The sequence below is a fragment of the Rhinopithecus roxellana genome, chromosome 18 (assembly GCF_007565055.1).
Source record: "Rhinopithecus roxellana isolate Shanxi Qingling chromosome 18, ASM756505v1, whole genome shotgun sequence".
NCBI lineage: Eukaryota > Metazoa > Chordata > Mammalia > Primates > Cercopithecidae > Rhinopithecus > Rhinopithecus roxellana.
In genome coordinates this window covers 42,127,845-42,150,148 of record NC_044566.1, presented here as the reverse complement: position 1 = coordinate 42,150,148, position 22,304 = coordinate 42,127,845, and the positions used below count along the sequence as shown (strand labels likewise).

Genomic DNA, 22,304 nt, shown 5'->3' with positions numbered 1-22,304 from the left:
TAATAGTATGAACAACAGTAGTAGTTGTAGTGATTGTTGTAATAGTAATAGTTAACACTATATGTACACATTGTTTTAGGTACTTCATGTACAGTAACTCATTTAATCTTTACAGCAACCTTAAGAGATAGTACTATTGTTTCTCCATTTTACAGAAAAGGAGACTAAAATTCCAGGAGGTAAAGTCACTAGTGGAGGAACCAAGATTTGGAAAACAGTAATAATGGCTGACATAGATCAAATATTCATGCTTCTCAGCTACTGACATGATTACCCCATTGAACCCTCACAGTGAGCCCAGGAGGTGGATTTCTTATCCCCATTTAACACAGAGGGAAACTGAAGCTTGGATGCCCACCCGATGAAATGGCAGACTGGGTCTGAAACCAAGGGTCCAAAGCCAGAAGTCCAATCTTGCTTTCAGTTTGATGGTGTTTTGCAGATTCTGCTTGGACTGGTTTGTTGAGGGAAGAGAAATCGTCTAAGTAGAAGCTGTTGCCTTGAGGGGGAATCTGGGTACCTACCTCTCCCTGAGGAGTGTTCTCCTACTGCCTGTCCTACAAAGAGGGTGCTTTTCTTCTGAACCACCCCGAAAGACTGCCACATTGGAGGGTGAGGCAGTAGGGTGAGACGAGTGAGGCACTTGTCCTGGGCACAGCATTTCAGGGGACACTAGATATGCAGTAATCAATAAAATAATATTTTATTTACTTATTTATACATTTTTGAGACAGGATCTTAGTCTGTCACCCAGGCTAGAATGCAGTGGCACAATCACAGCTCACTACAGCCTCAAACTCCTGGGTTCAAATGATCCTCCTACCTCAGCCTCTCAAGTATCTGGGACTACAGGTGCGTAACACCTGCTGGGCTAAGGGATAAGTAATATTTTAATGCAACATTTAAAAATAGGTAAATAGTAAACACTTAAAATACAGTTTTTAAAAATCAAAATAAATACCAAAAATATCCACACCTGAACAAGATCTCCACATTGAACATAAAGACAGGATCAGTTTGGTCTTGGGTCTCTGGGCTCCTGGATGGAGACCAGGTGGGCAGGTGAGCCTGGTGCTGTCCTCACCAGGGCTTTCTTGGGTCTCGAGCAACATTTGGGTTCCTCTGTGCAACTGTCTACACCACTGCTCACCCAGGCCTCTGTCACAGTCACCCTGATGCATGAGCAGTGCTTCTTTAGGCATCATGTCACCAAAACAATATTTCATCATGCAGTGCTATTTTTAAAAAGTGAGGATGGTATTTTCCAATGATATGTGAAAAGAGTTACACCTCTTCCCTCTCCACCTTTTCTCTCCAGAATCCAACCAAAGAAGTTGTTTAAAAAAGAAACAGTCAATGCCTTTTCCACTTTTTAGATCTGCATATTGGGCCACTCTTGGTTCCTTTTTTCTTATTTACTACTTGGAGGGTGTCAATTTAAGAAAACTCAGCTCTCCTACCGGCAAGTCAACTGGGACACATGTGTTCTGTTACTCTCTTCCAAAGGCACCGTGGAATTGTCCAGTCCCAGAGGCCTTGAGCTTTGAGGACGCAGCCCAGCAGTCGTGGTGCTGAATATGAATATAGTGGCTTCCCAACCCCAAAGACATTTCATTTATTATTTTAAAAATATTTTCTTTGGGCTCTTTTAATCCTCAGGGACATTGGCTTGATGAATAGCAAATAAATTCCCTAACCAGACTGTTGTTATAAATATCCATGGCATTAATTCAAACCATTTGCATTGGAAACTTTTTTTTTTCCCCTGGAGGAAAAGGGGTGGCTGATTTAACCTCAACATTTGGGACACGTTTTTCCCTAAAATAACTACAACATTCATCATTTTTTTTCCTGCTGGTGTGTCAATTTTTTAATGAGAGGCTGGGTCCCTTTAGTACCTTTGGTCTCCATAGTAACAATTTCATGTGTTTATTCTGGCTTACTGGAATAAAACACTGAGGAAAAGGTCAGTGACTCATTTTTGATTGGGGGTTACTCTAATTAGAGGATGATTATTTAAAATTTGATCTCTAACACAAAGATACTATGTGCTTAAAAATAAGACCATGGCAAGCATTTTAAATGACAAATGATGAAACATTTAGACAGTGAGAGGCTTCCCAACTATGGCTCCTTCTTCACAGGTGCAGGTGTTTTCAAGATTATTATTTTCATCCGTGTTTAACCGACCTTGACTTCTTGCCATTCCCTCTCTGGTAGCAGGATCTGAGTAATGCATTAAGTAATGGATTAAAGTGTCTGGAATAACTAATGCAGTTCTAGGAGTCAATTTAGACCTATGGTATATGCATCTGAGATGAGCTGAATCAATACAATGAAGTCCTCTCAGATGGCTGCTGAGTGGCCAGGGGAGGCATAAATCGTGCCTAGGTACCATGTTTCTATCCCCTCAGTCACTGCAGGTTTTGGATCTGTGGGAAGGCAGAATGGGGCATGCAGTGCTTTGTGATTGTTGTGTTGGGTTGCCGTTGTTTGATTTAACATGTATCATGCCTTTCTTTCCTCATCTGTGAAATGGCAATAACAGGGGAAGCTGCATCATAAGGTGTTTGAGGGGATTAAATACAATAATCATGCGTGCACAGGGCTTAGCAAAAACTAGACTCGGGAAATACCGCAGCAGTGTTGGCTGTTATAATTTTTCTTTTACTTTCATTATTAGATTGGCACTTTGGCCTTTGGACTGAGTTCCTTTGTTCTCAAGGGAATTGCTTAAAACGAAGGTAAAACTCTGAGTGGCAAGTGAAGTTTCCACTGTAGAGAGTGACAAATCAGTTTGAGCAGGTGTGGATGTGGATTCTGCAGGGGACATTCTGTGGGGAACATGGTCATCCGTTAGGGCTCCATGAGGCTTTGCTCTGTCGTGGCTGAGAGCCAAGGGCTGCTTTGTCCTCTAGAACCCAGGCTCCCGTGAACTGGCTCACAGGACAAAGGGCAGAGCTCAGGTAGTGGCCACCAGGCCCTATCTGGTTGAATCTCCATCAAGCAGATTTATTTAAAACACAAAGAGATGCAGACTTGGCTGGCAGAATTGGAAGTCAGCCACACCCGTGTGACCCCATATTGTGGCCTAACAGGATGACTCCATGAGACACAGTGAAACTAGGTTGACCTTATGAATGCAAGTTGTGTGGGCTTGCAGAGAAAAGCTGAAAAGTTCAGATAAAATTCTGGGAATTTGAGTGATATGTTTTTCTAGTTACTCTTGAAAATCCATCTCTTTGATGGGTCCTAGTAAATTTTAGACCTTAGAAGCCAGGCCTTAATTAGGAAACTTCAACCGTCCACTTAATTAACAACTATTCATGGCTGTATGTCAAGAATGTGCTTAGTCAGCTGGGACCCCGCGATTCTCCTCTTTTGGAGCTTACATTTTAGGTGGGAGACAGACAGTAAATGAATGAAAAAAGAAAGAAAAGTACTGTAAAATATTACATGCTATGAAGGAATAACGTGCTAGAGAACATTTGTCAGACTCTTGACCTTTCTGTGTTGCAACTAAGGATGGAAATAATGTTCTATGGTAAAGATTGTGGAGTGAATCCTTCTCATTAAGTGTTGATACTGGCTTGGTCTTTCCTCTTAGGTTGTACAATTGGACTGAGAAAGTGCTCTCTATTGCTGTTCTTATTTTAGTTGTGAATAATGACGTTGCTAGGGCCCAAGTCTTTGCTAGCTGTTATAATTACTATTTTTATTCTTATTGTCAGAAAACACAGCTTTACAAACTGATTTGCTCACAGACTGCTTCCTCCTCACCCCCAGTAAGAATCTCGTGAATCTTGTGTTTCCCAGAACACATTCTGTGAAACAGTGTTTCAGAAAATGCAATTCCGATGGGCCTGTATTATGAATTTCCAAAGAGCAGTGAGTATGTCTTCAAAGAGAAATATTCCAGATGAGATATCTGCACTTGTTGGCTAACCTAGGTTGTTGAATGCCTGGTTAAGGTCACCTATTTTTGGCTCATCATCTACCCCCATTAGTCAATGTTGTTGCAAACTAAAAATAGTCTCTCAAAACAAAACAAAACAAAAACAACAGATATTTAAGGGCAAACAAATAAATTCCATTGTACAGTTTTATGTAAAATAAATAAATATAAGGTAGCCTTGTTTCTAAAGTTTGCAAAAGGATAAAATGATACAGAAATTCCTTTGGGGAAATACTGTGCATGTCACGACATGCTGTTTCTCTTTTCCATCCTTAGACTTTTTTTTTTTTTTTTTTTTTTTTTTTTTTTTTTTTTTTTGAGATGGAGTCTTGCTCTGTCACCCAGGCTGGAGTGCGGTGGCCGGATCTCAGCTCACTGCAAGCTCCGCCTTCTGGGTTCATGCCATTCTCCTGCCTCAGCCTCCCAAGTAGCTGGGACTACAGGCGCCCGCCACCTCGCCCGGCTAGTTTTTTGTATTTTTTAGTAGAGACGGGGTTTCACCGTGTTAGCCAGGATGGTCTCGATCTCCTGACCTCGTGATCCGCCCGTCTCGGCCTCCCAAAGTGCTGGGATTACAGGCTTCAGCCACCGTGCCCGGCCATCCTTAGACTATTTTAGTTCTTAAAAGATTTTTAAATTAAATTCTTTGCTTAACATATTTTAAAATATTATAATAGGTGTAAAGAGAATTGACTGGTGCATCCACTTGGCTCTCTGGGATGTGGGGGTGCTGTCGGAGGCTGCTGGCTCTGTCCCAGGGTAACTGAATGCTGATTGAGGAGACTTGAATTGAAGCTAACTTCACCACTTTCTAGCTTTCAGCAAGCCTCTTAAACTCTCTGGGCCTTTTTTCTTCTATAAGAGGACGATAGCACCCATGTTACTGGGATGTTGAGAAGACTAAAGTGAGATAATGTTATGTGAAAGTACCTTGCAAACTATCAAGTCTGAAATTACAATCTGGTTTAGTCTGTGCACTTGGTTGTGATTGCATTGTATTGGGAGAAGGCTGTTGTTGGACCTGGGCCGAGTGATTAAGTCCCGAATTTTGAGAACAGGGGATGAAGGGTCTCCACAATAGAACAGAAGAAGGAAAGGAGAATGGACCTGAGTGAGCGTTAGCGTGGGAAGGGAAGCGGATATTCACAAGAAGTAAGGCAATTCAGGGAACACACATTTTCATTGCGCTTAGGGACAGAACAGAATATGCACTCACTGGTATATTTTTTTCAAACATGTATTGAAGTAGGGTGACATTAGGTGAGTAATGTTAGGGTAAATACAATTAAGTATAATTCCATTATCCCTGAAAAACATATTAAAAAGAAACATAGTTCCATTTTCAGTCATGCGGACAAACAAGATAACCTGAAGCCCTCCTGCTAAAAACACTTGGAAATGCCAGCTAGACTATAACAGACATTTTTTTAAAGTGCATAGTTGAGCTCTCAAGAAAGTAAGAGAAACACCCAGGGATACAAAATAGAGAGGAATCTGAAAATTAGAGTAGTGACAGGTGGGTGTTGTTTTGGCTGCCTTTTATTTTCAGTAATTGGAGAGTTTGGGTTTAATAGCCTTGCAGGTTCTTAGACAAGGCATGAGGCTGTCAAGAGGTGAGTTGTTGGACCTGAGATCCCTCCCTGTACCTGCCTAAAGGTGACACCTGCGAATCCTGTTCTCCACTCCCTGATTGCTTTGAGTCTCTTTCCTTTCACTCGTTCTGCAATTTATTCAACAAATATTCATTTGGTATTTTCTCTGTGGCCAGCACTGCTCTAGATTTTGTTAGAGGGGGATTCTAATCATTCCTACCTCACTCTGTATGAGTCAAGGTATGATTGCATAACAAAGTGTCTTGAAGACTAGATTTCTATACAAACCTGTTACAATCCTGTAAGAGTTGTGTGGATAAAGTACTGATCTCAGCCCTGCTGCTCCTTGGTGAGGCCCTCAGTCACTTCCTGAACCTCTCCAGCAGGAGCCAGATTGGCTTCAGGATATAGGGTACATTCTCCTTAATCCTAGGAAATAGTTGTTTTCAATCGCCCTGGATCTCAGCATGTGCCTTCTCATTCCTGAGGGCAGCAGCCTCTATAACAGAGTGTGTGAAGCCTTGGAGACCCACGCCAAGAGGGTGGGCTTTCAGCAGACGTTGACTCCTGGGGTTCTCAGTCACCCCATATCTTCATTTCCTCAGGAACTGCCCCCACCATCACTGGTTCAGGGGTCTGACGGATATCACAGAGAGCCCCCAGAGATGTGAGGCTGTTTTTCAGATCCTAGAATTGGAGATAGAAGGAAGACAAGAGAAGACCAATGAGCTTGACTTGTGAAATTCAAGGGTAGAGGGTAAGGAGAACTCTGAAAGCCAGAGTGTTGGCACCCCCATCCTCGTGCAAAGGTTGATCATCACCAGGTTAATCCTTCTGAAGAGAAAGGCACAATGCAGAGGACCCCTCCCCCTCCCACTGCTGAAAGTCTGGCAATGTCAGATACAGTCCAGTTCTTATAATTTGGGGTGCTGTAGGGCTGCTGGCTGGTGTCTCAAGTGCCTGCTTTGAGACAGAGTAATGAAACAGGAACTTGGGGGAGTTACTCTCTGAACCTCCCATGGGGGATCGAGTTTCTCCCATAGAGGCCTTGCTGCTGGAGTCTGAGGCCTGTAAGAAGAAATTCTAGTTTTTGAGTAATTTAAGTGGTAACTTTAAGTTCACTGAGAGTTGCACTGAAGGCCAACTTTTCCCTCTAGTGTACTTATTCAAGAGCAATGATTTGTTGGCAAAAAAAAAAAAAACAAGTGTAAAGGCCTAGGCTGCAGTAGTTGGAGCCCATCTGTCTACGGCCTTTTTTCAAAGCTTGGGAAAACTGAACTTGTGGATAGGCTCAGTTGGAGTTTGGGTCATTGGGGAACCATGGTTGACAACTATTTACTGTTCAGTCAAGAATATGTTTTCAGGTCATTTGTTCAGCTCTGTGGTTCCCCTTTGGGGCATGGGCTACTTAAAATTTTGTAGAAAAATAAATCCATCTGCCTTTAAAGACTGGCTTCCTTGTTTTTGTTAGAAGGCAGCGTAGATTTTGACGCCAGTACAGATATGTATCTGTACGTTTGGGCATTGCCACTTACTAGTTATATGAACTCAACTATATCTCTTAAATTTTCTTAATTTCCTTACCCTTAAGATGTGGATGCTTGGCTTGTTCCAACAGAAATTGGATGTGTTGGGATTTTGGTAACTTCTATTTTTGTGTGTGTGTGCTTCTCCGGGCACTTTAATACAAAGTGTAAAATCAGGCTTACTCTTAGCTCCTTGTTAATTTCTTCTGGCGTGCAAACAGAGAGGTGAAGTTCAAGGGTAGGGGTGTATACTAAGTAGACAAGGACCCGCAAGCCTAGCTCTGGGACTGGGGGAAGCTGCCATACAGAGCAGCAATTTCCTGTTGGAAATCCATACTCAGGACTTCTCTCAGAGACATTGTCCATAGATAATGCTCAGAACAACTAAAAACTAGCAAAGCAACCAGAAGGAAAACATAAATTTGGTTTGACAGTGTTAAAGTGGCACTTGGCAGAATCAGTTTTACAAATCACTAGGTTAAGCAATGTTCAATACAAGTTTGGAGTAAATGAACACTCGCTATGCAGAGCCAAAGATTCATTTATATATTCATTCATTGAGTAATTAGATATTTACTGAGCCACTGCCAGGTGCCAAGCCCAGCTCTCAATCCAGGGTGTTTTAGTGAAGACCACAAAGAGCTGCCCTCCCAGGGCGCAGTTCCAGTCAGGGAAACAGACAAATTAAGAAATAAAAATGTGACATAATAAGCAGTGATAAGATGTTTGAAAAAAAGTTGAGCAGGGAAAGGGATTAGGGAGTTGTTTTTTTCAACAGAGAGGTCAAGGAAAGCCTCTCTGAGGAGATGATGTTTGATCAGAGACCTGGATCGAATGAAGAAATGACCAACTTATGGGAAGATCAGAGGGGAGCAACACCAATAGCCATAAACCAGGATTGTCCCAGGAAAACTAACACCTGTGATTACCCTATAGACCAAGGTGAGGACTTTGGATTTTATTCTAAGTGTGAGGAGAAGCTTCAGGGAGGGACATGATCTGATTTGTGTTTCAAAAAGACCTCTCTGGAAGGTAGACTGCAGATACAGGGAAACCAGTGAAGAGGCCATTGCAGAAGCCCAGGTGGGAGATAACAGCTCAGCTTCACATTGGGTTTAGCTTACATCTTTTTTTTTCTTTTTTTTTTTTTTTTTTTGAGACAGAGTCTCACTCTGTTGCCCAGGCTAGAGTGCAGTGGTGCGATCTCTGCTCACTGCAAACTCCGCTTCCTGGGTTCACGCCTCAGCCTCCTGAGTAGGAGTAGCTGGGACTACAGGCGTCCGCCACCACGCCTGGCTAATTTTTTCTTTTTTGTATTTTTAGTAGAGATGGGTTTTCACCGTGTTAGCCAAGATGGTCTCGATCTCCTGACCTTGTGATCCGTCCCCCTCGGCCTCCCAAAGTGCTGGGATTACAGGTGTGAGCCACTGCGTGCGGTAGGCTTACATCATTTTTACTAGGCTACACAGAACTCATCCTGAGGCTCGCCCTGTCATTCTTTCCCAAAGCAGAATTGTTTGCTCTAAATATTAAAGAAAATCAGAGGCTCATTTATTCCAAGGACGGTGCTGGGCTGTTGGAGGATGTGGGTGTCCCTGCAATGTCTCACTGCTCTACCTCTCTTGTCCTCCCTGAGCATCATAAAGGTCTCAACCCCTCTTCATGCTCTTCATTGTCATTGTAGGTTATTGGTTCCAGAATGGAATGTCCTCTCCTTTTCTCTTTCTGTTTGTAAATCAAAAATTCCTTTTGTCTTCCAAAGTAATTTTGAGCATGCAGCAATTGTATCTCTAAACAGCTCCATCAGGGACATTCTGTATTTTGTTGGAGTTGATCCAAAGGTCCTGATAGATGAATTTAGAATTGTCTTTTAATGGTCCTCAGAAGAGTTTTATTAGGTACATGGTGGACCTGGGGAAACTTGTTGAGACTTGTAGGTTATGTAATTCTTTTAGCTTCATTGCTAGAATGCTTGGGACTTTTAACCATGACTTCATTGCTCCTGAATATGGGTTTCATGCATCTGGTTGCTTGGCTGTTTTCAGAAAGCAGGGGTAATAGTCCCATTAATGTATCATCTTTTCCATGATTAGAAAAGAAACCTGAGAATGCTTTCCTAGCAAGTATGTAGACACAGTTTCCTCTAACACCTGTTCTTTCAAGTCATGAGACATTTGAAAATAACTCCACAAGTTCCTGCATCTGAGCCTGTCTTTTGAATATCTATTTGAGCAACATGAAGTTTTGCTAGTGTGAGCTAATGTCAGCATGCACCCTCTTCCCCACTGCCTGTGGATTCAAGTACAGCAAAGGCCTGTTGATTTGGAATGACTTCTTTTGGTTCTGTATCATTAATCAACAGATGTGTAAACAGATTTTTAAAAGTAAAATGCCTAATGTCACACTGCTATTACATTAAGGAGCTAGGATTCTGATTCCCTATTCTAAACATTCATCCACACTGTGATGCTTTGGAAAATTTAAAAATTATGCAACAATGCACTCTGATTGTGAAAGAAATGAGAAAACATAGATGAAAAAAAGAAATGAACCTCAGAAATTCCACTGTTCAGCGATAACCACTGTTAACATTTTCAGGCACTTCTTTTCAGATTTTTTTTTCTACAAAATATAATTGCAAATGCATTTTCAAAGATACTGCTTTACAATTTCCTTTTTCCCTTTAATAATATTTTGGGTTTTGTTCATGTTCTTCTAAATCAGAACATAGATCTGCATTATCATTTTAAAAACTTGCATTGTTTTCCATTCTAGGATGCTAGTACTATTTATTAAATATTTCATCATTTTTTTCTCCTCCTGAGCTTGACTACTGTATTAGTCTGTTCTCGTGCTGCTAATAGAGACATACCTGAGACCGGGTAATTTATAAAGGAAAGAGGTTTAATTGACTCACAGTTCCACATGGCTGGGGAGGCCTTGCAATCATGGTGGAAGGCAAGGAGGAGCAAAGTCGCATCTTACATGGATGGCAGCAGGCGAGAGAAGCTTGTGCAGGGGAATTCTCTTCATAAAACCATCAGCTCTCCTGTGACTTATTCAGTATCAGGAGAACAGCACAGGAAAGACCTGTCCTCGTGATTCAATTACCTCCCACTGGGCGCCTCCATGATACGTAGGAATTATGGGAGCTACAATTCAAGATGAGATTTGGGTGGGGACACAGCCAAACCATATCAACTACCAATTGATTAACCAAATCCCTCAGTTTTAGGACATTTATTGAATGTTAATAATAGTTTAAGTTTGCACTATGCACTTTACATATGTTATTTTATTTAGGTAACTTGCTTATAATTTCTTGATATTACTGACTATCCTTATTCTTTATATACATTTCTGTAGAACTGTACACTGATTATTTAAGGGCTTTTCATAAATATTGCCAGAGTATGCTCCAGAAAGGTTCTAACAATTTACATTCACAAAGCACAAAGCATCCAGAGTGTTTAATTCTCTACATCTACACAATCAATTGGTATTATCAGCTTTTAAAATCTTTTCTAATCTTCTAAGGAAAAACGGTAACTCATTCTTTCACCTTGGAATTCTTTGATCACTAGAGAAGCAGAATTTTGTCTCTTGATGTATTCATATTTTTCCATAAAAATATTTTAAATCCTATATATTTGAATATATTAGAAAGTATACTTTGGACGGGCGTGGTGGCTCATGCCTGTCATCCCAGCACTTTGGGAGGCCAAGGCTGTAACTATAGGCGCCTGCCACCATGCCTGGCTAATTTTTTGTGTTTTTACAAAGCAATGCTACAGTTAATATCTTTTTATATATGTCTTTACAAAGAAATTGATTTTTATGGAACACACAGGAATGTTATTGCTAAGTGGCCTAAGTGTGGGTATGTGTTTTACCTCTAAGAAATGATGCCAGATTGCTTTGCCCGAAGGTCCAAACACGTCCCCTTCCCACAAGCAATTTCAGAGAGTACCCATTTCATTACGTCCAGCCAGCAATAGCTGTTATGGCATTTCAAATTGTTATCAGTCTGATGGGTGTAGTGATAATCATATTGTTACTGCAATTTGCATATCCATGGTTACTACTTGTGAATTTGTATATCTTTTCATTTGTTTGTTTGCCACTGATTTACCCATCTGTGAATTGTCTTTGCCCGTTATTTTATTGGGTTACTTGTTTCTTATGTATTTGTAAGAGATTTTTGCATACCATAAATAAACTTTTATTTTATTTTATTTTCGAGATGGAGTTTTGCTCTTGTTGCCCAGGCTGGAGTGCAATGGCGTGATCTTGGCTCACTGCAATCTCTGCCTCCTGGCTTCAAGTGATTCTCCTGCCTCAGCCTCCCGAGTAGGTGGGATTACAGGTGTCTGCCGCCACACCTGGCCAAATTTTGTATGTTTAGTAGAGACAGGGTTTAACCATGTTGGCCAGGTTGGTCTTGAACTCCTGACTTCAGGTGATTCACCTACCTCAGCCTCCCAAAGTGCTGGGATTACAGGCGTGAGCCACCACGCATGGCTGAAAATCTGCTAATTTTTAAAAATATTTATTTTGAATTCAGAAATTAGAACAATATTTAAAATTAATTTTATAATTTTTTACTGCAATTGTTGATTTTTTTTCTATGCATGCAGGTATACAATCATGTAACCACCAAAAATAGGTTTTTTTTCTCATCTTTTCCAATACTTCTGCCAGTTATTTGGTTTCATGTTATATATACTATAATACCTGTAATAGCATTAACATAATGTGAAACAGATCATCTTTATCTACTTATGATTTTAAAATTTGCTGCTAGCTTTTAGAAAATTTCTTTGTTGAATTTAAGTGGTTTCTTTCTAGCCCTATTTTAGTTAGGACTGGCTACTGAATTTCGTCAAATGCCTTGTAAGTATTTGTTGATAGGACATGTGCTTTTATCTTTTACTTTTTTGCTGTACTTAATTCAATGGATGTATTAATTTCCTGATATTAACCAACCTGTTATTCCTGAAATAGACTCTACTTAGTCTTTTGATATATTGCGAGATGCTCTTTGCTAATACTTATTTAGAATTTTTGCTTTTATAGTTATAAGTCAGATTTATTTCCAGTTTCCTATTTTGCTTCTATTTTTATTGAGTTTGGACGTTGGATTTTAAAATTCTGTTCCAATGGTCTATGTAACTATTTTTATACCAGTATCATACTATTTTGGTTACTATGGTTTTGTAATATATTTTGAAATCAGAAAGTATTGATGTTTCCAGCTTTGTTCTTCTTGATAAAGATAACTTTGGTTATATAGGGTCCTTGGGTAAAGAAAATGTGGCACATATACACCATAGAATACTATGCAGCCATAAAAAAAGGATGAGTTCATGTTCTTTGCAGGGACATGGGTGAAGCTGGAAACCATCATTCTCAGCAAACTATCACAGGAACAGAAAACCAAACACCGCATGTTCTTACTCATAAGTGGGAGTTGAACAATAACATAGGGACACAGGGAGGGGAACATCACACACTGGGGCCTGTTGGGGGGGTCGGGGGCTAGGGGAGGGATAGCATTAGGAGAAATACGTAATGTGGGTGACGGGTTGAGGGGTGAAGCAAACAACCATAGCACGTGTATACCTATGTAACAAAACTGCACATTCTGTATATGTACCCCAGAACTTAAAGTAAAAACAAATAGTATGTGTAATAGGGTCTTTTGTGATTTTAGGATTGTTTTTTCTTTTTCTGTAAAGAATGCCATGCGTTGAATTTGTGGATCACTTTGGACATTTTTACAACATAAATTCTTCCAACCCATGAACAAGGGTTGTCTTTCCATTGGTCTGTGTCTTTAATTTAATCATGAAAGTTCTACAGTTTTCAATGTACAAATCTTAACCTTTTTGGTTAAGTTTATTCCTATTTTTTTTTTTTGCTATTGTAAATGGGATTGTTTTCTTAATTTCCTTTTTGAATAGTTCGTTAATATATAGAAATATCATCTATTTTTTGTGTGTTGTTTTTGAATCCTGCAACTTTACTGAATTTATCATTTCTTTCTGTGGAGTCTTTAGGATTTACTTTATATAAGATCATATAATTTGCAAACATAGGCAATTGTACTTCTTTCTGATTTGGTTGCCCATTTTTTTTTTTTTTTTGTCTAGTTGCTCTGGCTGTATCAAATAAAAGTATCAAGAGTGAGCATCCCTGCCTTGTGCTGAATCACAGAGGAAAACCTTTCAGTTTTTCTCCATTGATTATGATGTTAGCAGTGGGCTTTTCACATGTGGGCTTTATTGTGTTGAGGTAAGTTCCTTCTGTAACCATTTTGTTGAGTTTTTATCATGAATGATGTTGATTTTGTCAAATGCTTTTTCTGCATCCATTGAAATGATCGTGTAGTTTTTATCTTTCATTCTGTTAATATGATGTAGCACATTGATTGATTTGCATATATTAAACCAGCCTTGCATCCCAGGAATAAGTTCCAATTGTTCATGATGTATAATCTTTTTGATGTGTTGTTGAAAACAGTTTGCTAATATTTTATTAAAATTTTTGCATCCATCAGAGATATCAGCCTTAGTTTTCTTTTCTTGTGGTATATTTGTTTGGCTATGGTATTAAGGTGATGCTGGCCTCGTAAAATGTGTTTGGAAGAATTCCCTCTAGTTACATTTTTTGGAAAAGTTTAAGAAGGAATATTATTAATTCTTCTTTGAATGTTTGGTAGATCTCAGCTGTGAGGCCATCTGGTCCTGAGCTTTTCTTTGTTGGGAGGTTTTAAGTTACTACTTCAATCTCTTTATCTGTTATGGGTTTGTTCAGGCTTTCTATTTTTCCCTAATTAAATCTTTGTGGTTTGTGTTTTCCTAAGAATTTATCCATTTCCTCGAGGTTATCTGATTTGTTCATACATAATTGTTTGTAATAGTCCCTTATGATTCTTTTAATTTGTTAGGTATCTGTTGTAATGTCTCCACTTTAATTTCTGATTTTATTTATTTAATTATTCTTTCTTTTTTATAGTTAGTCTGGCTAAGGGTTTGTCAATTTCAACTTTTCAAAAAATCAACTCTTGTTAATTTTCTCTATGATTTTTTCTATTCTCTATTTGATTTATTTCTGCTCTAATCTTTATTGTTTCCTTCTGTCTGCTGATTTTGATATTGCCATTATGTATCAATTTGGGGAGAATAATTTTGAGTCTTCCAAACTAGTTTGGTATGTATCTCTAATTGTGTAAATATTCTTTAATTTTTCTCAGTCATATTTTATATTTTTCTGTTTATAGATCTTGCAATCTTTTACTTAATTTATCCCTAAGTATATTTTTATGCAATTACACATATTTTAACATTTCAATTTCCAAACGTTCATTGATTTTCTATTTTCTTAAATGTTTGTAGAATTGACCAATAAAAGCATCTGGGCCAGGAGTTTTCTTTGGGAAGGTTTTTATCTATAAATTTACCTTTTGACATAGATATAGGACTAATGAGGTTACCTATTTTTTTCTTGAATGAGCTTTGATAATTTGTATATTTCAAGAAATTTGTCCATTTTTTCCTTATGTTGTTGAAATTATTAACATACAATTGCTTATAGTATTCCCTTATCATTTTAATAACTGTCAAATTTGTAGCATTGTTATTTTTCTTGTTCCCAATATTGTTCATTTGTTAAAGTATGATCTCTATAAATGGCATGTGGTTAGGTTGTGTTCTTTACTACAGCCTGACAATTTCTGCTTTTTAATTAGGATGTTTAGACTATTTACTTTTAATGTTTTAATGTTATTACTTTTTTATGTTATTACTGATATGATTAGGTTTCTTTAAAATTATTTTATATTTTTAGAGACAGGGTATTTCTCCATTGACCAGGCTGGAGTGCAGTGGAGTTTGAGTGCAGCCTCGAACTCCTGGGCTCAAGCAATCTTCCCATCTCAGCCTCCCTAATAGCTGGAATTACAGGCATGAGCCACCATGCCCAGCTAGTTTTTAAAAAAAGTTTTGTAGAGATGGGACCTTGCTATGTTGACCAGGTTGGCCTCAAACTCCTAGCCAAGAGTGATCCTCCCACCTTGGCCTCCTGAAGTGCTGGACAGATGTAAGCCATGGTGACTGGCAGATATGGTAAGATTTATATCTATGTTTCTATTTGTTTATCTGTTTTTTTGTTCCACCTTTCCTTGTTTTAATTATTAAGATATTTTGAGGCACTAAAAGTCTTATTCATGTAAAATCAGAACTTCAATTTTATACTGAATCCAAAATTTCTTCCCTTACCCTGTGCAGATGATCAGTGGCTCAAGGACACTTTCCTTCTCCCGGATCTTTTATTTTTCTTCCCCCACTCTTTCCAATGCTCAGGCTTCTCAAGGGGTTGGATTGGGAGAAGCTTGATCAGAGTGAAGAAGGCCATGACTCTTTTTATTCAACAGTAGCAAGAGCAACCCAAAATCTTTGTTTTTACATTATTTATGGAAGTTTTGAGTGTTTAGCTAATTGAAAGCTTTAGCTATTAAAAAGAAGACCGTGGTATTAGTCTCTTTACAACTGTTGCAAGCCTGTTGAATTTGAATGCTAAGAGACAATGTATGTTAGAGCTTGGTGTACAGTTGCTTACCTTAAATGGATTAGGCATTCGTAATTTAATTCTTCACTGAGTTTTACCATTCTGAACTAAGATACCATGTTGTTAAAGTAATGAGAGCTATAGTAACACAGCAAGAAAAAAACTTAATAAAAGTTTTTATTTTTATTTTTATTTTTTTGGAGACAGGGCTTTGCTCTGTCACCCAGACTGGAGTGCAGTGGCAACATCTTGGCTCACTGTAACCTCTGTCTTCCAGGCTCAAGCAATCCTCCCACCTCAGCCTCCTGAGTAGCTGGGACTACAGGCACATGCCACTATGCCCAGCTAATTTTTGTGTTTTTTTATAGAGACAGGGTTTTGCCATGTTGCCCAGGTTGGTCTCAAACTCCTGGGCTCAAGCTATCTGCCCACCTCAGCCTCCCAAAGTGCTGGAATTACAAGCGTGAGCCACTATGCCCAGCCAATAAAATTATGTTAACATCTATGTAATGTCCAATATTGGTTCTCTTTCAATAGATAATTCTCTTCTAAGTAGTCATTTATAGCTCTTTCTTGGGCTTCTTCCATCTGTGGCTCTGCCATCTCTGACCTAGGACTTCTAAGGTTGCCACACCCATCTACATCAAACTGACATTGCTCCAGAAATTTTATATGCTAAGTCCTGGGGATGGTATACATCACTTATGTTCATATTTCATTGGCTGGCCTTCAGTTATGGCTAACTTCAAGGGAGGCTGGGAAATTGGGGCAAGAATAGAAAATGCTTGGTGAAGAGCTAGCTAGTCTCTGTGTAGGAGTGTTTTTTGTTATAAGGATTTTACATATTTAAATTTAAAAGTCCATGAACATGGTTTTTCATCTCTGTCTTCTGTGGTAGTATGTTGACATCATATGGCCAGGTCACTCACCACCTCCTCCCCCCACCAGCCCAAGGAAACTCAGTCTCAATAAGGATGTTTCTTGGGGAGGGGGAAGGTAGCTCATTACACTAACACCAAATCTCTCCGAAGTTGCAAAGCTTGGATTTTTAAGAAAATGTAAAGGGACTAAAGCTTTACAATGAACATTTTAAACAGAAAAGAACAGATTTAATAGAACTCTTATTAAAGTCAAGCAGTAATATCTTCATACTTCTTGCTGAGAATTTTTTTCTTTTTCTTCAACTCTTGAATGTCTTTTTCATGATTTTTAACAATTTAAATGTAGAAACATATGTTCTATTTTCTAGAGTTCTGATTTTAGACAAAAAGGCATTTGTATAAAGAATCCTTTAGAGTGTTTATACATGACTCTATGTTTAGTATTTTTCTTACAAATCTCAATCCCCTGGAGTCATGGGGCACTCAGAGCCCAGGGACTCAAGTTCACCATTAGTTTAATGGTTTTGACCTCTGCTCTAAAGTGAATTTGTACAGAGAGTCATGCCTTGCATGTCCTAGAGTCATTAGCTTGGCATGAAATGGTTCTATTGCTTATGTTGCAGTATAATTGTTTCTGAATTGGGCTTCTGTAAAATGATTATGTCTACTCGAAGACCTGAAGAATTTAAGAGCAAACTGCTCATGGGGCGACAGCATTTGAGGGCTGGCAACTGGATAATCTCATGTGTAAATCAGAACCTAACTTTCTCTACTCATTTAGTTACCTATGGTACTGGCTCACTTAAAGATTTGAGAGGCATCTCTTTTCAAGATTGGTATTTCCCACCATGGCTATGGAAACGGTTCTCTATGTTGGCCAGGCCAGCTCTGAGCAATCTTCTGGGAACTTAACATAGTTTATTATTGAATATTTTGTTCATTAATTTGGGGTCCTAAGTATGTCTCAGCTTTTTGATATAATGTCTCCAATAGTGATATTTATTTTAACGCATATGCTAGAAGCCAAAGCTTCATTAATTTGACAATGATTTGCTACATGCTTATTACAGGCCAGGTGTCTACAATAAAAAATCTGCATCAAATAACTTTTGAATGACAAGGTGACCATATTCTGGCCAAAGGGAAGACTTAAGTTGAATAAATAAATGTTGCAGTATGTTAGAAAATGGTAAATGTCATGAAGGAAATAAATGGGAGTAGGAAGTTTAAGGGCTGGTAGATATTGCAATATTAAATATGGTAGTCAGGGAGGGTGTTATTGATTATGTGACATTTGAACAAAAACTTAAAGGAGCTGAGGAAAGAGCATTCCAGGCAGAGATGAGAGGAAGGATGAGGCCTTTTAAACTGACTTATTTCAGGAACAGCAAAGAAGCCAGCTTGTGTTACTAGTGATAGAGAATGAGGGGACCCTGATAGGAGATGAGGCCAGAGAAGCTGAGTTCTGGGGTGGAAATTGGGTGAGGGGAGCAGAAGAGAGTAAGTTCTGACTAGGAGCAACACCTGAATTTTGTGGCATCCTGGAGGCCAGGCAGAGAAAACGTATGGAGGAGGGAGTGATGGACTATGCCAAAAGATGCTGGTAGGTCACACAAGGCGCAGTCTGAGAACTGACCACTGGGCTTAGATTTGCATTGAGTAAGTGTAGTGGGTTCAAGAATGAATGGGAGGACAGAAAGTAAAGATTTTTTTTAAGAGAAGTTTTGCTACATTAAGGTGGTAGAAATCAGAAGCAAAGTTGAGAGAGCTCTTTTACTTTTAAGAAGGGAGAAATTATATGATGTTTGTATGCTGATGAGAATAATCCAGGGGAGAGGGACAATTGATACAGGAGAAGAGAGAATTGATGAAGGTTAGAGAAGAGGGATCTGATGCATGAGAAGAGAGATTGGCCTTAAATACAAGCACAGCCAGCGCATCCATGAGGAGGGCAAATCAATGGGCATGGTTGCTGGTAGATGGGTAAATATGGAGATGGGACCATGTGGACTCTTCTAATTGTTGGTAGGTGGGTAAATGTAGAGATGGGAGCAGGTGGACTCTTCTAATTGCTAGGGCTTTCTTAGCACAACAAGGAGCAAGAGCATCAGCTGGGAGCAGGAATGAGAGAGGACTTTGAGAAGAGAGGAGAAGTAATTGTGAGAGAGGGGAAATGAATGGGTCAAGGAGTGTTACTGTGATTGCTGAGCAGCATTTTGGTGGTCACATCGACGAAGGACTTAAGGAAAGGTAAGAATTGAGTTGTGAGAGGTAACCAGGGGTCAGATCTACTAGAGCCTTACGGGCTGTGGTCATGACTTTGGATTTTATTCTGAGTGAGATGGGCAGCTGTTGGAGAATTTAAGCAGTGGAGTGACACTATCTGACTTAGGTTCTAAAAGGATCACTTTGACCACCCTGTGCAGAATGTTTTGCAGCAGCAACAGCAGGACAAAAACTAGTTCAGCAGTCTAAGAGAAAGATGATGGTGGCTGCAGCTAAGGTGCAAATGGCGAAGGGGAGAAAAAGAGTTGGATTTGAGATAAATTTCGAAGGCAGAGCTGACAGGAATTGTCAGTTAAAAGTAGAGTGTGAGAAAGAGGCATTAAGGATGAATTTAAGGTCTAAAATCTTGAGCAATGCATAAATACTAGTGCTAATTAGATATCAGATTTCTTAGTCCCCGATATACCTATATGATCAACACCAACTGAGCCGGCATTCTTAGCCATGCAGCAAAATGATCCCCATGTAGACTGAGGCAGTAGTCTCCTTCAGGTTAATGTTGCTAATAGCCTCATATTTCAGACACAAAGAAAGCAGGTTTTGGCATGAACACACTATGCAGGAGGTTTAAGATGTGTAGTTTTTCATAGTATTTTAGCATATTTTCTTTTAATTTTATAATTCCAAGATATATTAAATAGATACCAATTTAACCTACCCTCTGGAAATAGACTGGAAATTTCTTCATTCAAAAAATGACAGAATTTAGTTAATAGTCTGGCACTCTTTAGAGTTTTCCCAACAATAAAACAAAGTGTATTTATTTTAATGGGAAGTTCTGCTCTGTCCATTCAGTATTTTAATGTTTTCACTTTTTCCTTCTTTAAAACTTAAAACTATAAAAGTCTGAAAAATGAATATGCCATCAACTTTAAAAATAAAGATGACACTCTGCTCCTTCCTTCTTAAAGAACAGCTTGTCTCAATTTTCCCAATCTCTGTTTTCTTGAAATTTCACTTTCTGACTGGGCCAATCTGGCTACATATCCTCTTGCTACTTCATTCTCTTTTATCAGCAAACTATCAGGATCACTAAAGAATAATTAGTGTCTTTGCTTCCATCTCCTTACACTTAGAGACTTTCAGAGTTTCTGTAATATCTCGCTACACAGAGAAAAGCAAACAAAAGGATGCTAGAACATTTTCCCAAAAAGTGCAGTTTAGTTCTTTTCTTCATTGTGTTTGCAAATGATGCCACTGGGACTAAGGGAGGAAATGAATGTATTGCATAGGAATCTTTGTTCTGTGGTTTGGGGAGATCAAGAAGACCAGTACTACCTGGATATTTTATTAACATCTTCAATTTGTTTCTTCGAGTCTTCTTTGCTCTCAGCAGAATGAATGATTAATTTCAGGTAAAAATAAGCAAGTTTTTTATTGCCTTTCCCCATAATCTGACTTTTAGAGTAGACTTGATAGCTCCAGTTATTGGTGCTTTAAATTGTAAACAGTTGTCAGGTTTGCGGATAGGTGGATCAGGAACAGTCACTTGTTATTTCAGAGATAAAGGCAATGTAGTGCAAAAGCTGAGAGCTTGGAATCTGGGGTTTGATAGATTCCAGTGTCACGGCTCTCTAGCTGGCTAGGCCACTTATAATCTCTCTTGGGCTCAATTTACTCATCTGGAAAATAGGGATGGTAATGTTTATTTCATACAGTTGTTACGATTAAAATAAGTAATGTATCTTAAGCAATTACCACAGTGCCCTGCACATAATAAATACTCAATAGTTGGTAGCTATTTTTGTTTTTTATTTTATAAATTTGTAATATAAGGAATATGATTTTAATAATTGCATTATTACATATTATATCTATTGGGCATATATATCTTATTATATTATATATACATACATACTTATATATACGTGTGTGTGTGTATATATATATATATTTATACCGATGTAAGATTCAGATTTAAAAAAATAGTGTTTTACTTTCTCTAAGCATCCCCAAAGGACTACACCAGTAATTCTCAAAATACAGTATCCAGACCAATGGCATCAGCATCTCCTGGAAACTTATTAGAAATTCAATTCTTATAACCCCATTTCAGACCAACTGAATTGGAAACCTTAGGGGCAGGGTTTCATAATGTGCATTTTAATGAGTCTTTTTAGTAACCCTGATGCACTCTGAAGCTTGAGAAACTTTGGAAGAGACTATGTTCTCATCCCAGAATAAAAACTTTCTTTTTTTTTTTTTTTTTTTTTTTTTTTTGAAGCGGAGTCTTGCTCTGTCGCCCGGACTGGAGTGCAGTGGCCGGATCTCAGCTCACTGCAAGCTCCGCCTCCCGGGTTCCCGCCATTCTCCTGCCTCAGCCTCCCGAGTAGCTGGGACTACAGGCGCCCGCCACTTCGCCCGGCTAGTTTTTTTTTTTGTATTTTTAGTAGAGATGGGGTTTCACCGTGTTAGCCAGGATGGTCTCGATCTCCTGACCTCGTGATCCGCCCATCTCGGCCTCCCAAAGTGCTGGGATTACAAGCTTGAGCCACCGCGCCCGGCCAAAACTTTCAAACTGAAACATCCTTGTGGTTAGGTGGCTTACACCTATAATCCCAACACTTTGGGAGGCCAAGGCAGGAGGATCACTTGAGGCCAGAAGTTCAAGACCCGGTTGGGTAATATAGCAAGATCCTGTTTCTACAAAAATTTTAAAAATTAGACAAGCATGGTGGCTCATGCCTGTAGACCCAACTACTTGGGAATATGAGGTGGGAGCATCACTGAACCCCAGGAGTTGAAGGCTGCAGTGAGTTACGGTTGAGCCACTGTACTTGAGCCTGGGGGTGACAGGGCAGGACACGTTCTTGCTTTAGTTGCTGTCTTGTTTCATGTAGTAAATTCTAAGCATCCTGTAAATGCTGAAGTGAAATCAAATGGTAACATTAAAAACACAAGCTCTTTGTTTAATAAATGTCTACTGAGTGCTTACTAGGTGCAAGGCATTGTGTTAAGATGCTTTAATGTACACCTAGTATCATTGTGTTTGGCACAGTGGCTCTCCATTCTTTTCTGTTTGCCTATCTGTCAATCTTTGTGTGCACTGCTTCACTTACTACTGCCTTGTAGTAGCTTTGGGATGTGATGGAACAAATCCCTTGTCTTTAATCTCCTTGGCCACTTTTGATCATTTATTCATCCAAATAAAATTCAGATTAAGCATGTTAATTTTCATGACAAGCTATAATATTCACTGGGAATATTTTGTGGATCAGTTTAGGGAAAATTTGTATTTTCCCTAAAATACAAATTTCCCTAAAATTGTAGGGAAAATACAAATTTTAGATCAGTTTAGGGAAAAATTGATATCTTCATGATATTTTAAGCATTCTGGTAAATGAATGTGATGTATCTTTCCATTTACTTGAGTGTTCCTTTATGTTTTTCATTAAAAGTATATAGTTTCATACTTTCAAGTAATATACTACTTTAGATTTATTCCCAAGAACCTTACAGATTTAAAAAATTCCATTTATTTTGGAGTAGATATTTT

At 38.9% G+C, this 22,304-nt stretch overlaps 1 protein-coding gene across 2 annotated transcripts in view; it reads left to right on the top strand.

The window, feature by feature from the left end:
• The window catches only part of LOC104662733 (leukemia-associated protein 1), a 448,067-nt gene that overhangs the window by 342,941 nt on the left and 82,822 nt on the right, over window positions 1-22,304 (top strand). For both annotated transcript variants that reach the window (XR_004054765.1, XR_004054763.1), the window contains exon 6: window positions 13,226-13,367. The gene's annotated coding sequence lies outside the window, so the exon portion shown is untranslated. The remainder of the gene's footprint in view (window positions 1-13,225; window positions 13,368-22,304) is intronic.